Consider the following 16,701-nt stretch of genomic DNA (forward strand, 5'->3'; position numbering starts at 1 on the left):
ACTCTGGAGACAATAAACATGTGTGTTCAAATATCACTAGCTGTATTATCTTGTGTAAGTCAGTGCCATCTTTTTGGCTCAATTCTGCCCTCGGTCAGACAGGAAGTAAGAGAGTTTCCGCTGGTGGATTGTTATAATGTGGAAAACTCTCAGCGCACTACCAGGGTTCTTAGCTCTTTGTAGCGATAGCAAAGCCTGGGATGTTCTGCAGCATCCAACTCTTCTTAGGAAGGTAATCTCTCCCAAAAGGACGTGGTCCAACCCAGACTTCTCATGTGATTTGTCTCTCGTGTGACGGTCACATGCCATTCCTGCAAAATCTGTTGAATTGGCTTGACTATTTTCTCTAATAAATGGATACCTTAACAACACTCAAGTGCGCATAAATAGCAATCTTATGAAATGTAAAGAAAAAAAACAAGGGAATTTCCATCATAGAGCAGGAGACCCTTTTTATTCACATGCAGGGAGAAAAGAAAAGCATTCTAAAAGACAATATTTAGGGGCCCAAAACCTCAAATGCAGACATAGAAAACACATCAGCATTTTCTCAGAAGTTTAAAGATGAAACTATGACCCAACTTAGCCTAGGTATCTACTCAGGAGAAATACAAGCATGTGTGTACAAACAGATCTGCTGGTGAATGGTCACGGCAGCTTCATTCATAACACTGCCAAATCAACACCGTCACCGTCATCCACCTAAAGATGAAGGGATAAACAAAGTCCGGCATATCCAAACAATGGAGTATTTTTCAGCAAAAAAAGGAGCAAGAGAATAGGCACAGAGGGTTAGAGCTGAGGGTGAAGCATCCAGTTGACATGGAGTGAAGGGAGATGCACCAGAACACCCAATCTTGCGGATAGGACCCATTTGACCTAGCCTCAATGGCTTGATAATTCAAACTTGACTAAAGGAAGATTGAAAAACAAAAAACAATTTTTCATAAAGGAAACAAGGGTAAATTGCTACAATTTGATGAACCTGACCTATACTCATGGAGGTAGTAACTCTAAACACCAACAGAGAGGGAAGGAGTCATCACATCAAGTATCAATCCGATCCCTTCTGTATACAGGGTAGACAGGGACGGACAACTTAGATATTGGCTACCTGAAATGAGGGGGCGATAAAGATACAAAGTGACTGGCTTACAAGGTTTCAAGAGGGAGTTTAGTTTAAGAGTGTGTAGGGGAAGAATGAGTCCCCACTGAATAGTTTTCATCTTGTCTAGATGAGTCTTAGTTAAAAGAAATGGGGATAAGATTCTTATGATTCAATAGTGAGTAATTGTTATCATGACTAATTAAGATTGTCACAATTATAAAGGTAGAAGTATCGTAACAAAAATGGGGGAGTGGTTAATCTTATAGTCCAGAAACAGAGGACCCTAGGACCATCAAGGGAGAAGCGCACAAGAGGAACGCGGGTGGGACCTTATCCAGAGAAGCAGCGTTACCAGAGATGGAGGCAGAGATGAGGACATGGAGAGAGGGAGCAGCTGAGGACTTTAGATTCATGGGAAGAGAGGGACTAAGAGATGGCAGCCAGGAGGCAGGCTTGCAGAATGTGCCCTTTGGTGGTGTAAATTATTATATATGCCTGAGTGTTAAAAAAAAAAAAAAAGAGCTAAAGTGAATAGACAGAAACACTGTTAACTGATGGTACATGGAGGGGATTATAATCATTGTAATAAAACAATGATTTGTTGAATGTAAAACTGATTATCTGCCCTGTAAACTTTCACTGAATCCATAACAAAAACATTAATGAAAAAAAAAAAGACCAAAGTGGATGTCTTTTTAAAACTTGCTCTCCAGTGTAGAGATTCTACAGCAAACGGTAAAGTGCTCAACATCAACTGAAAAGTTCAAAGTCCAAGCAGAAAAGACAAAGTCAAGTATTACAATGAAATGAGCAACGAGGAGCTAGAAAACCAAAAGGCAAGAACACATTCAGCATTTCCCAAGCTCAAAGAACTGAAGAATAAATTCAAGACTCCATTTGCATTACTGATGATTTCCAAGGAGAAAATACTGGACGTTGCAGAAAGAAGATGGAAGTCATGCATGGAGGGGATTGTAACCATGGCAATGTAATGATAATATATGATAGGATGACTGTAAAGCTAATGTTCTCCCATGTAAACTATCACATAATTCACAATAAAACATTTTTTAAAAAAGAAGATAGAAGTTATACACAGTCATTGTCCCCAAAAGAAATGGCTAATGTTCAACTACCTCAAGAGGGACCCCATGACCCAGTACTGGCAGTACTCATGGAAGAAGGTTCTAGGCATTCAGGGAATACAAACTTAAATCTTTCAACAAACTGATGCATCACTGCATGCATTCACATATCTATGCCAAGAAATTTCGGAGACAGCTACCTAGCCAACCAACTGGAAGAGATGCATATTTGAACCCATTCCAAAGAGAGGTGATCCAATGGAATGCGAAAATCATCCAACAATATTATTGATATCACATGCAAGTAAAATTTTGCTAATGAAAATTAAAAATGGGTGCAATTGTACATCAACAGGGAACCACCAGAAACTCTCAAGCTGGATTCCGAAGAGGATGTGGAACAAGGGGTATCACTGCTGACGTCAGGTGGATCGTGGCTGAAAACAGAGAATTCCAGAAAGATGTTTGTTGTTGTTGTTGTTAAGTGCCAACAAATCAGTTCTGACCCATAGCGACCCTGTGTAGGATTTCCAAGGAGTGACTAGTGAGCTTGAACCGCTGGCCTTCTGGTTCAAACGACTTTGCAGTCTGGCACATAAACCCACAGCGCCACACCAGGACTCCAGAAAGATGTTTACTTGTGCTTTATTGAATATGCAAAGGCCTCATCCGACTGTGTGGATTGTGACCAACTACGGACTAGCATTGCAAAGAACGCATATTCCAGAACACTTAACTGTGCTCATTAGGAACCTGGACATAGACCAAGAGGTAGTCATTCAAACAGAACAAAGGAATACTGAATGGTTTAAAATCTGGAAAGGGCTATGTTTTTTACCATGCTTGTTCCATCTGTACGATAAGCAAATAATCCAAGAAACTGGAATATATGAAGAATGTAGCATCAGGATTAGAGAAAGACTTATTAATAACCTGCAATATGCAGCTGATACAACCTTGCTTGCTGAAAGCCAATTCGACTTGGAATACTTACTGATGAAGATCAAAGACCACAGCCTTTGGTATGGGTTGCACTTCAATGTAAAGAAAACAAAAATCTTCACCAATAAATAACATCATGATAGAAGAAAAGACTGAAGTTGTCAAAGACTTCATTTTGCTTGGATCCACCAGCAACACTCATGGAAGCAGCAGTCAAGAAATCAAACGATGTATTGCACTTGGCAAATACATTGCGCAAAACCTCTTGAAAGTGTTCAAGAGCAAAGATACCAATGTGTTTCAATGGCCTCATATGTATGTGAAAGCTGGACAGTGAAAAAGGGAAACTGTAGATGAATTGATGCATTTGATTTTTGGTGTTGGAGAAGAATACTGAAACTACAACAGACTGTCAAAAGAACAAACAAGTCTGTATTGGAAGAAGTACAGTCAGAATGCTCCTCAGAAGCCAGGATGAGGAGACTTCATGTCTCATACTTTGGACATATTATCAGGAGGGACCAGTCTCTGGAGAACGGTATCACTGGTAGAGTGGAGGGTCAGCAAAAAAGAGCAAGACTCCCAAACAGATGGACTGGCACAGTGGTAGAAGCAATGGGCTCAAGCATGACACCAATCGTGAGGACAGCACAGGACTGGGTACTCATGTTCTGTTATATGCATAAATCAGAACTGATTGGACGGCACCTAGCAACAACATTCAAATGAGTAAATCTCTACAAAGTACCACTACACAGAAAGGCAGCTCAAGTGTTACAAGTGCATCCTGGAAGAGCAGGTTATTCAAAACTTTTCTCTCCGCATTTTAATCTATTTTCTGACTACTTCACAAGGATGTATTTCTGGAAGCATATAAAACTTTATTTGGAATCAAAGGAAACAGAATATTTTGTACACAATCCATAGAAATACTCAGGCTCTTTATCCTTGCCTGAAAGTTCCCACAATGACTTTGATTCAGGCCAGGTGCTCGGGAGAATGTATCGCAGTGTAAAAAACGGCCTGGGGGCGGCATCTGACTCCTATAGCTGCACAGACAGGGGGAAGGGAGGGACTTGCCATCACTCTCGGCCCAAGGCTGATTCCTATGAAGCACAGGTCAGAAGTGTCTCTACCCTGCAACCTTTTCACCAACTCTGACACCAACCTTCCCTCCTGGGTTCAATAACTCATCGCAATGACTACATAGGACTTACAGACAATACTCACAGTCTCCTGGTTTCTGAAGGGACACCATGGTGGTGGTGGTGATGTACCGTGGAGTGGAGTCAGTTCCAACTCACAGCGACCCTAAAGAGGGTTTCTGAGGCTGGAAATCTTTACGGAAAGTGCTGAACCTTGTGGTCAGAAGTCCATTCAGAATCAGGAATGCTCAAGACACAGCCTCCCCTCAGTTGTGTCCTCAGGCGTATCTCTCTGTGGCCCTTGGCCTCTGCCCTTCTTGGGCAAGTGTTACAAATCTCTTTTAGTTCTGCAGAATATACGCCCAGAGGCGCCGGGCTCTAGCTCACTGGAGCAGCAAACCTAGCTCCCCAGACAGACAGAGCCCAGAGCCATACCTCTACACCAGCGTTACAAAGCTGTGCAGCACTGTGGGTTAATGCACTCGACTGCAAAATCGGTTGTAACTACAAGGTCAGCAGTTCAAGCTCACCAGCCACTCATCAGAAACCCTATACAGGGCCACTATGGGTTGGAACTGACGTGACAGCACTTAACAATAATGACAACAACAACAAATAAGTACCCACCAGAAGCAACCGGGTGTGGCATTGTAGGATCAGAACTGGGCTGCAAACCACAAGGTTGGTGGCTCAAACCCACCAACTCCTGCTTGGAACCCCTACAGAGGGTCACTAGGAATCGAAACTGACAACACACTTCACGACACCAACACAGACATCCTACAAACTCTAGCTCTGTGGGCTAACAAAGCTAGCTCCCCAAACAAGTACCTGGAGGTACTCCACCCCACCAGGAAGCCTCTTGCCCAAAGCTACTCAGTTTTTCGCTCTGTGGGCTTGGAAGTCCCCCACTCTTGTTTCCTGTCAGTCTCTCCCTGTTCTGCTGCCTCGGTTGCCCCTATGTCTCTGCCACTCTGCTTGCCATCTACGGTGTCACATCTGTCTCCCAGATCGAGGTGGTTCTGTTTAGGGATCATGGCTTCCTGAATGCGCTCCACTCCTTATCTTCTGTCTTCCTGGTAGTGAGAGTCCCCCCTTTTGGCCTCAGGGATGGCCCAGCCCCATGGCAAAACTAACCAATCCGCTTCATGAAGGTTCCATACACGTTATTTGCATGATCCCATCCTCAGGCCATGAGGAAAAGCTATCCAGTTTCCTTGGTGGGCCACAAGCACTTCACATTTGCATAGTCTTACTGAGTCAGTTTTGAGACTCCTGGTGTGGTGCTACAAGCATTGGACTGGTAACCAAAAGGTCAGTGGTTCAAATCCACTAGCTGCTTCTCAGAGACCCTATCCAGGCTCGCCATGAATCAGACCCAACTTGATGGCATTTAACAAGACACCCACCATCGAGTCATTTAGTGGGAGTTACAAAGACTATGGCTAGAAGGATCCTATTCAGTTAACTCACTACAGAAATGAACTCTGACCCAGACTTCTTAGATTCCAAACCACCTTGTACTAGTTCCACACCCAAAACCAAACCCATTGCTGGAGCCAACTGGGAGCCCTAGAGACCCTGTAAGACAGAGAAGAATGTCCAAGTCTGTAATCTTCACAGAACCAGACTGCCACCTCTATCTCAGAGCAGGGTTTCAACCAACGGCCTGTCTGTTCGCAGCCAAGTGCTTTACCAACTGTACCACTAGGGCTCCAATTTTACTAGTTGAGTGACCAGTGGCCTTGGAGTTGAAAATGGCTCATGGCAACCCCATGAGTAAGAACTGCATTTCATAGGGTTTTCATGGCTGCCAAGTATCTGAAGCAGAGCATGAAGTCTTTCTTCCCAGACAGCTCTGGATGGATCCGAACTCCCAACCACTCGATTACTAGCCAAGTTCTTGCCAGTTTGCACCGAGTGAGTAACTATGGGTAAATAATTTATGCTCCCTGTAGCTCAATCAGGAGCCCTGGTAGTGTAGTGGTTAAAGCACTCGACTGCAAACCAAAAGCTGAGCAGTTTGAATCCACTAGGAGAAAGATATGGCTTCTATAAAGATTTACAGCCTTGGAAACTCTATGAGGCAGGTCTACTCAGTTCAATACGGTCACTAAGAAATCAGAATGGACTGGGTGGTAGTGAGTTTGTGGGGGGGGGAGGGGTTTGTTTTGTTTTGTTTTTTGGTTTGTGGCTCTATCTTCTCACCTTTAAAATAGAGAAAAAAGAAGTCCCATCTCCAATAATAACACATACAAAGCACCTGCTGAGACTGCTTCTGTACAACTAAACACCTCATGGGGTCTGGTTTCCTTGGTTAGGAGGTTTAGGGTTTTCTTTTGATGGTAACATGAAACCCAGTTCATTGGCTTAATAATGTGTTAAATGCTTCTGTTCTACTTCCTAGTTCACTGCATAGTGGGCTGTGTTCTTAAAAGCTTCTTGCAAGTCGCTATCCAAGGTACAACAACTCATCTCTATTTGCTTGGAGCAAAAGAGGAAGGAGGAGAGTATGGAAAGAGTGGCTAACTGCCTCCGTGAACAAATGCTTCCTGCATCAGGAGATCAGAAGAAACGGATGGTGTCTGGCTACTAGTAGTCAACAGTTTAACCAAAGAATTTATAGACGAATCTTGATCAACAGGGGAGAAATGCAGAACAGAATTTCAAATTCTCATGGACTCCAGACTTTCTGGGGCTATGGAGAGTGGATGAATCTTTAAACCTTAAACCAAAAATATCACCTCAAGTCTTCTTAAAACCAAACAACTGCTAAGACTAGCTAGTAAAAATGGTCTGCCTGGAGCATGATGCTCTTTTAAGAACAATTATATGGGATCAAACTGACAACAACAATTCTATAATCTGATAGGAATCTTGGGAGGGAATTAAGTTTATGTTAATGAGAAGGAGCAACTCAAAAGGAAGGGTGAGAATGGGTGTACAACTTGAGCAACAGAATCAACATCACTGAAATGTACTCAGAGAGTACTGAAATGCCGTTGTGTATACGCTCAACAACAACAAAACAAAGTGAAAAAAAAAGGTACCACCTTAGAGTGTTGTTCTTAAGTGCTGTAGAATCAGTTCCGATTCATAGTGACTCTGTATAGAGTTTCTGAGGAGCAGCTGGTGGGTTTGAACTGTCGGCCTTGTGGTTCACAGTCCAGTGTTGAACCTACAGCGCCACACCGGGAGCTATATTATTTATTTGTATACAACCCTCAGAATGAAATTTAGGAATTAAACCTTAATTATTATGACCCATGACAGAGTATGTATTACACATATTCTATAATATAACTGAATATCTTTGTGAAAGAACATTGAATCCTACTCACATGGGGTTCTGCTGTTAGTATGTGGTGAGTCTGTGCCTCTATCTCTGCTCCGTCCTTTTTGAAAAATTGTTGCTGGGAAGGAAAGGAGGCTGTAAGTTACAATAGCTGCTTCCCTATCCCAGATAAACCAGTAAAGTCTCCTCCCCCTGTCTCAATGGAAGCAACTCACTTCTTCCTAAAAAGGTCAAGAGGTCAGAAGGGATCCATCCATGAAGAAAGATCCAGCTTTCTGCAGGGATCAGAGAGAAAAGACAAGACCACTGCAGTTGGAGTTCTGATACCATCTCAAGTTCATAGCTTTAAGGGAACTGAGAGCGCCACCGGAAACTACATGTATAATAATGGCCAAGAACATACTAAGGCATTTATACCATCATCACCACCAGATGCCAATGAGTTGATCTAGACTCATGGAGAAACCAAGTGTGTAGAACTGTCCTCCATTTCCCAGAGGCTGGTATTTCCGAAACAGATTGCCAGGCCTTCCTTCCGAGGCGCCGCAGCGTAGGTTGGAACTTTCAACCGTTTGCACTACCAAGGAACAATTTATAGAGGAGCAGGTGGTGAGTTTGAATTCCTGACATTTCAGTGCATATCCCATAGGGACACACCTGGATTCCTACTAGCGCCACCACGTAATTCTCAAAGCAACTCTAGTAAGAACCTACTTTACTAGAACTGGAACTGGAAGCATGGAGTGATTACGTCATCTGCCCAAAACGCAAATTCCAAGAGGAAGTGGCAGCATGTGTGTAAAGTGGAGGGAGACAGTGTCTCACAGTGGAGACACTGGGAAACCCCCTCCCCAATCCCAGTTGATGCGCGACCGCAGGCCACCGCTAGCCGGGCAGAGCGCGAACTAACCCCAAACTGAAGAGGTTCCGCTAGAGAAATACAAACCGCCGCCCTCAACGTGTAAGCCTCTGCTTCCGCCGCAATTCTTTTTTCACTAAATCGATGTCCGGGTCGTTGCACAGGTCCAGAATGACCAAAAAGGTCGCGAAACATGGGACTGAACCACTACATTGTAGGATAAAAATGGCAGAACCCCACTCCAGGGGCGGAAGTAGACTGGTCCACGGAGATTGTGGACTACACTTCCCAGAATTCTACAGACCGGCCAGACTGAGCGAAAGTGCCCAGGATTCTGCAAAATTGGAGTCCTGGTGTGGCGCTGTAGGCTGACCTCTGGACCCCAAGGTCGGTTTGAACCGTAATGTCTGCGCTTCAAACTCATCAGCTACTCCTTGGAAACCCCATAAGGGTCGCTATGAGTCGGAATCGACTCCACGGCACTTAACAGCAATTCCAAATGAGAACGAACTCATGAACTACAAGTCCCACAGTGCCTGAGGGGAGCAAAACACAAACCCCTGGCTTTATTATTGTTGTTAGGTTATGCACAACAGAAGGAAACACTGCCCAGTGCTTCGCATCATCACCATCGTTGTTAAGCTCAATCTCATTGCTGCTGCCACTGTGCCAATCCATCTTCCTCTTTTTCGCTGACCTTCCACTTTACCAAGTATGATGTCCTTCACCAGGAACTAATCTCGCCAGATTATATGTCCAAAGTATGAGAGATGAATTCTGGCTATACTTATTCCAATTTGTCTGTTCTTCTAGCAGTCCATGTTGTTGTTGTCAGGTGCCATCAAGTTGGAACCGACTCATAGCGACCCCATGCACAGCAGAACGAAACAATGTCCGATCCTGGGCCAACCTCACTACCGCTGCCACACTTGACGCCATCAATTATGCCACCTAGCTGATCCATCTCGTTGGGGGGTCCTCCTCTTTTTCTCTGACCCTCCATCTTACCCAGCATAGCATCCTTCTCCAGCGACTGTTCCCTCCTAACAATATGAGACAAAGCTTAGCCATCCTAGCCTCCAAGGAGCACTCTGGCTGCACTTCTTCCAAAACAGATCTATTGGTTCTTTTGGCAGTCCATGGCACTTTTAGTATTCTCCTCCAACACCACAACTTAAAGGCATCAATTCTTCTACAATCTTCCTTATTCACTGTACAGCTTTCGCAGTCCATGGTGCTTTCAAATTATAAACGAAAAGAGCGGAACAGAACATTTCTAACGGCAACTGGAGAAGACATAAAGTATTATAATGAAATGTGCAAAGACATGAAATTAGCACACCAAAAGGAAAGAACATGCTCAGTATTTCTCAAGCTGAAAAAACGGATGAAAAATTTAGCTTTGACTTGCTATGTTGAAGGATTTGTTGTTGTTGTGAAGTTCCGACCCATAGTGACCCTGTGTAGAGTTTCCGCGGAGCAGCTGGTGAGCTTGAGCTGCCGACCTTGCAGTATACTATGGGCAAAATATTGAATGATGCAGGAAGCCTCAAAAGATATAAGGAATTCAGAGTCACTGTACCAAAAATAATTGATGGGGGGATACCGGGGAAGGATTGCAGGGTATACCCTTTGGTTGGTTGATGATGCATGGAGGGGATTGTAACCATGGCAATGAGATGATATATGATAGAATGAATGTAAAACTAATGTTCTCCCAAGTAAACTATCACATAATTCACAATAAAACATTTAAGAAAAAAAAAATTGATGATGTTCAGCCATTGCAAGAGGTCACATATGAACAAGAATCAGTGAAATTGAAGGAATAAGTTAAAGCTGTACCGAAGGCCCTGAGGAAAAACGAGGCTTCAGAAAATAACGGAAGACAAATTAAAATGTTTCAACAAATTGATGCAACCCTGGAGACACTCAATTCTCTATGCCAAGGAATTTGGAAGACCTGGCCAACCAATTGAAAGAGATTCATATTTATGCCCATTCCAAAGAAAGATGGCATGCGGAAGTCATCATTAATATCACATGCATGTAAAACTTTGCTAAAGATTATTTTAAAACATCCGCAACAGTACATCAACAAGGAGCTGCCCTGAAATTCACGCCAGATTCAGAAGAGGACATAGAATGGTGGCTATCATCACTAACGTCAGATGGATCTTGGCTGAAAGCAGGGAATACTAGAAAGATGAGTACTTGTTTTATTGACTATGCAAAGGTATTCCACTGTATGGATCATAACAAAGTATGGTTAACAGTGATTGGAATGGGAATGCCAGAGCACTTCATTGTGTTCATGAGGAACCTGTACAAGAGACAGTCATAGAACAGAACAAGGAGACACTGAATGGTTTAAAATCAGGAAAAGTGATTCAAGGTTGTATTCTTTCACCATATTTATTCCATCTGTATGCTGAGCAAATAATCCATGAAACTGGTTATATTGTGAAGAACATGAACATCAGGTTTGGAGGAAGATTCATTAACAGCCTGCAATATTCAGATGAAGCAACCTTGCTTGCTGGAAGCAAACAGAATTTGAATACTTACTGATGAATATCAAAGACTACGTAGCTTTCAGTAATGATATCTGGTAGGGTATTTACCAGTGGAGTCCGCTGTTAACATCAAAGTCAGCAGTTTGAAACTATCAGTTTTTCCACAGGAGAAAGATGAGGCTTTCTGCTCTCATAAAGATTTAAAGCTTCGGAAACCCTGTACAGGGTCGCTATGAGTCGCTACCGACTCTACAGTACATAATCACCACCACCACAGCCTTCAGTATGGATTGTACCTCGACTTAAAGAAAGTGAAAATCCTTACAACTGGACCAATAAATAACATCACAATTAATGGAAGAAAGATTGAAGTTTTCAAATATTTCAAAGTAGACTAGTCCATGGATCCAGCATTGGATTCACAATCAATGCTCACAGAGCAGCAGTCAGGAAACCAGATGATGTATTGCATTAGGCCAATCTGTTGCCCAAGATCTCTTAAAAGTGTCCAAGGACAAAGATGTCTTGGACACCTAATCCAAACCTTAAGGTCTAAGGTGTACCTAATCCAAACCATGGAATTTTTAATTACCTTATATACATGCAGAAGCTGGACAATGAATAAGGAAGCTGGAGAAGCATAGATGCATTTGAATTATGGTATTGGTAAAAAAATATATATATATATACTGAAAATACCAAAAGAACAAATCTGTCTTGAAGAAGTGTAACCAGAATGTTCCTTGGAAGAGAGGATGGTAAGACTTCATCTCACATATTTTGGACACATTATCAGGAGGGCACCATGGTTGGCAAAAGAGAGGGTCAGTGAAAAAGAGGAAGACCCTCAACGAAGTGGATTAACATAGTGTCTGCAACAATGGGCTGACCCATGACAATTGTGAGGGTGGCACATGGGCAGTGTGAGGGGCAGTGTCTCCTTCTGCTGTGCGTAGCAGACTCCATGGCACCAAGCAACAAGAAGCCAGTCATTTGGTGAGAATTAACAAAAACTATGGCTAGAAGATCCATATTAAGTAAGCCACAGTATTGCTATAGAATAAGTGGGAACAATGGGCAAGGCAGGTCCTTTCCTTAGATCCACCTTCTGTACTTGAACTTTGAGAAAATACATTTAAGCCTATCAGTGATATTGTTACAGCAGCAATAGGTAACTGAGACCAAATACACTTAAACTATCACTGGTGTCAAAGGACTATGTATGGAATTGTACCTAAACCTGCTTTGTCCTTACCTGTTCCCCATTCTGAGAGAGCCCACTACTGTTTTGCTGTTATATTGCCATCTTAAAGACAACTTTTCCTCAGGGAACCACTTTTCTCATTCATTTACCTCCATCCAATAGATCTGTTTTGGAAGAAGTGCGGCCAGAGTGCTCCTTGGAGGCCAGGATGGCTAAGCTTCGTCTCTCATACTTTGGACATATTGTCCGGAGGGAACAGTCGCTAGAGAAGGATGTCATGCTGGGTAAGATGGAGGGTCAGAGAAAGAGGAAGACCCCTAACGAGATGGATCGGCCAGGTGGCATCATTGATGGCATCAAGTGTGGCAGCGGTAGTGAAGTGTGCCCTTTGGAGATGTAAATTATTATATATGCTTGAGTGAATTTTTTTGTTTGTGTGTTTTTTAAAAAAGCTAAAGTGAGAAATACTTTTAACTGATGGTATATGGAGGGGATTATAATCAATGTAATGAAACAAGTTATATGAATTGTTGAACTTGAAACTGATGATGTGCCCTATAAACTTTCACTCAATCCACAATAAAAACCTTAAATTAAAAAAATAAAAGGTCATTAAGAAGACAAGAAAGAAGCAAACGACCAAATTGATTTCAAAAGAGCCTCTGAAACTTGCTCTCCAGCATAGAGATGCTAAAGCAAATGGAAGAAATGAAGAGGTAAAAGAGAAAATTTCAAAAGGCAGCTCAAGAAGACAAAGTAAATATTATAATGAAATGTGCAAAAACCTGATGTTAGAAAACCAAAAGGGAAAAACATGCTCAGCATTTCTCAAGCTGCAAGAACTGAGGAAAAGATTCAAGTCTCCTTGCAATACTGAAGGATTCTATGGGCAAAATATTGAATGATGCAGAACGTATCAAAAGAAGATGAAAGCTATAAACAAAGTTACTGTATCCAAAACAAATGATCAATGTTCAACCATTTCAAGAGGTAGTAGCATATGATCAAGATACAATGGTACAAAAGGAAGAAGTCCAAGGTTCTGGGAATTGATGGAATACAAATTGAAATCTTTCAACAAGATAATGCATCACTGGAGGGAGGCACTCATCTATGCCAAGAAATTTGGGAGACAGTTACCTGGCCAACTAATTAGAAGAGATTCATATTTGTGCCCATTACAAAAAGAGTTAACCCAACAGAATACAGAAGTCATCAGACAATATCATTAATATCACATACAAGTAAAATTTTGCTAACAATAGTTTAAAAATGGCTGCAATAGAACATTGGCAGGGAACTGTCAGAGGTTCAAGCTGGATTCAGTTGAGGACGTGGAATGAAGGATATCATGGCTGACTCCAGGTGGATCTTAACTGAAAGCAAAGAATACCAGAAAGATGCTTACCTGTGTTTTATTGATTATGCAAAAGCTTTTGATTGTTGATCATGACAAGCTATGGACAACATTGCAGAGAATGAATATTTTGGAACACTTAATTGTGTTCATGAGGAACCGCTAAATAGACCAAGAGGAAATTGTTCGAACAGAAGGGGTCACTGAAGGGTTTAAAATCAGAAAAGGTGTATGTCAGAGGTGTATTCTTCCACAATACTTATTCAGTCTGTATGCTGAGCAAATAACTTAAGAAGCTGGATTATATGAAGAATGTGGCATCACGATTAACAGTCTGCAATATGCAGATGATACAACCTTGCTTGCTGAAAGCGAAGAGGGCTTAAAATACTTGTTGATGAAGATCAAAGACCACAGCCTTTGGTATGGGTTGCACCTCCATGTCAAGAATACAAAAATCCTCACCACTGGACCAATAAATGTCATGATAAATGGAGAAAAGATTGAAGTTATCAAAAAAATTTATTTTGCTTGGCTCTACAATCAACACTCATGGAAGCTGTAGTCAAGAAATCAGACGACATATTGCATTAGGTAAATCTGCATAAGACCTCTCTGAAGTGTCCAAAAGCAAAGATGTCACCTTGAGGACTAAAGTACACCTGACTGAAGCCATAGCCTCATATGCAAGTGAAAGTTGGAAAACCATTGAATTGACGCATTTGAGTTATGGTGTTGGAGGTGCTATAGAGTGCCAGAAAAACAAACCAATGTGTTGGGAAAAGTGCAGCCAGAATGCTCCTTCGAAGCCAAGATGGTCAGACTTCTTCTCTCATACATTAGACATATTATCAGAGGGGACCAGTCCATGGAGAAGGACATTATGCTTGGTAGGTAAAGTGGAGGGTCAACGAAAAAGTGGAAGAAACCCAATGAGATATAGATTGGCATAGTGGCAGCAGCAATGGGCTCAAGCATAGCAACTGCTGTGAGGTTGGCACAGGACCGGGCAGTGTTTCAATTTGTTTTGCGTATGTTTGCTCCGAGTTGGAACCGACTCAATGGCACCTACCAACAACAGCCTAAATGAATGAAGACTGATAGTACAATGTGAAATGATGAGGCTAAAACTGGCAGTTAAAAGAACGGGCTGGGTAGGTTGGTTTCAGAAGGGTTGTGGTTGTTGTTAAGTGCCATCGAGTTGATTCCGACCCATAGCAACCCTGTATAGGGTTTCCAAGGAGCAGCTGGTGAGCTTGAACTATCGATCTTGCAGTTCAAACTGACTTTGCAGTCTGATGCATTAGCCCACAGTGCTACACCAGGACTGTACTGAAGCATAAATTAAGTAACTTATTCTGGACCCAAAAATAGTGGTACCACTATTTTGACATGAAAAGCCACCACCATTTGAGATGGCCAAAGAGAAAGCGATAGCCTTGTAAAAAAGGCATATTTTCTCATTTAAATTTTTCATGATGTTATTATGCCTTCTGGAGGTGACCAAATCTTGTTGCCACGCTTTAAATGACCAGAAAGAACATTTCTTCCTCTATCAGCTACAAGACTAATTAGTTTAGTACAACTAAGTAGTCAGATCAACAGAAGTTCCGGTGGGATCAGAACAGGGAGGAAGCTTTCTCTGACAAGGAGAGGGGAAAGGATGAAACAGACATAATCCCCAGTCTTCCTAATTATCAGCTAATAATGAGCCCAAGGCCTCAGTTTCGGCAGTCTGGATGAGACTCATAAAGGCTGTCCACCATCCCAGCAAGATGAAATTCACATGAAGTAAAATTCTGTGCTTTGACAAGAATGTGAATAGATGCTTGACTATCAACGTGTACTGCAGTACAATTCACAATAGCCAACAGGTGGAAGCAAACGAAATGTCTATCATCAAAATGAATGGATGAACACAGTGTGGTATGTACATTCAATGGATTATTAGTCATAAAGAGAAATGAAGTCGTGAAATACCCTATCACATGGCCGACCCTTTCAACATCATGCTGAGTGAAGTAAGTGAATCATAAAAGGACAAATATTTTCTGGCACACTTATATGAGATATCTAGAATTGGCAAGTGCTTCCAGACCAAAGCTGAATAGTTCTTACTATTCAGGTAGGAAAGTGGGATTCATTGTTTAGGGGGCACCAAACTTCTGTTAAGGGTGATAAGAAACATTTGCAAAGGGATCGTAGTGATGGATACACATGATGAATATAGTTAATGTCACAGAATTCTACACGTAAAGAATGTTGACTCGGCACATGTTTTGTTATGTTCACGTCCCAAATGAACTGCTTTGAAATGTACAATTCAACATTAGTATATTCACAATGTGGTGAAGCTACCTCTTAAATTCCAAAATAATATCTTTACCCCAAAATTCGGTGCTCATTAATCAGCCACACCCCATTTTACCCTCTCTGCTGCCCCAGGCAAACCATCAATCTGTTTGATCTCTATGGATTTAGCTAATCTAGATACAGCATAGAAATGAAATAATATATATGAGTGGATTCTTTGACATAGCATAATGTTTTCAGGGTTCATCTTTGTTGTAACATGCATAGGTACATCACTTCTCTTTATGGTTGGATATTAAGCATATGTGATGTTTTGTTTATACATTCATCTGTTGAAGGACACTTGGGCTGTTTCTACCATTTCATGAATGTGAACATGCTGCTGTGCACATCTGTGTCCAGATATCGATCGCCTCTTCCAATTCTTGAGGATGTATAGCTAGGAGTGAAATTATTGGTTATACGGTAATGCTGATTAACTCTTTGAGGAACTACTGTGTTATTTTCTATAGAAACTTTGCTAAAATTGATGTTCACTGCAAAATTCAAACATTTAATTTATAGTAATTTTAAAATGGAAAAAAGTCCCACAACATGCTTCTGGTCAGAGACAATCCCTAAGTGCCAGTAACCCATTACACACTGTATACACAAACATGAACACATACACATACAATTGTATTATTGTTCAATGATTACAATCTATGACTTCCTAAAACCCATATGACATCCTTTTGTTCTATTACACATCTGTGCCTCATTTTAATAGCTTCATATCATTATAATAATATAATTATTATAATTATATAATAAACGGCCACCACTCGTCTGTCTGTCGTGCTGTGGTGGATTGAGTTGCTGTGATTCTGAGGGCTAT

The sequence above is a fragment of the Chrysochloris asiatica genome, unplaced genomic scaffold, assembly GCF_000296735.1.
Source record: "Chrysochloris asiatica unplaced genomic scaffold, ChrAsi1.0 scaffold00168, whole genome shotgun sequence".
NCBI lineage: Eukaryota > Metazoa > Chordata > Mammalia > Afrosoricida > Chrysochloridae > Chrysochloris > Chrysochloris asiatica.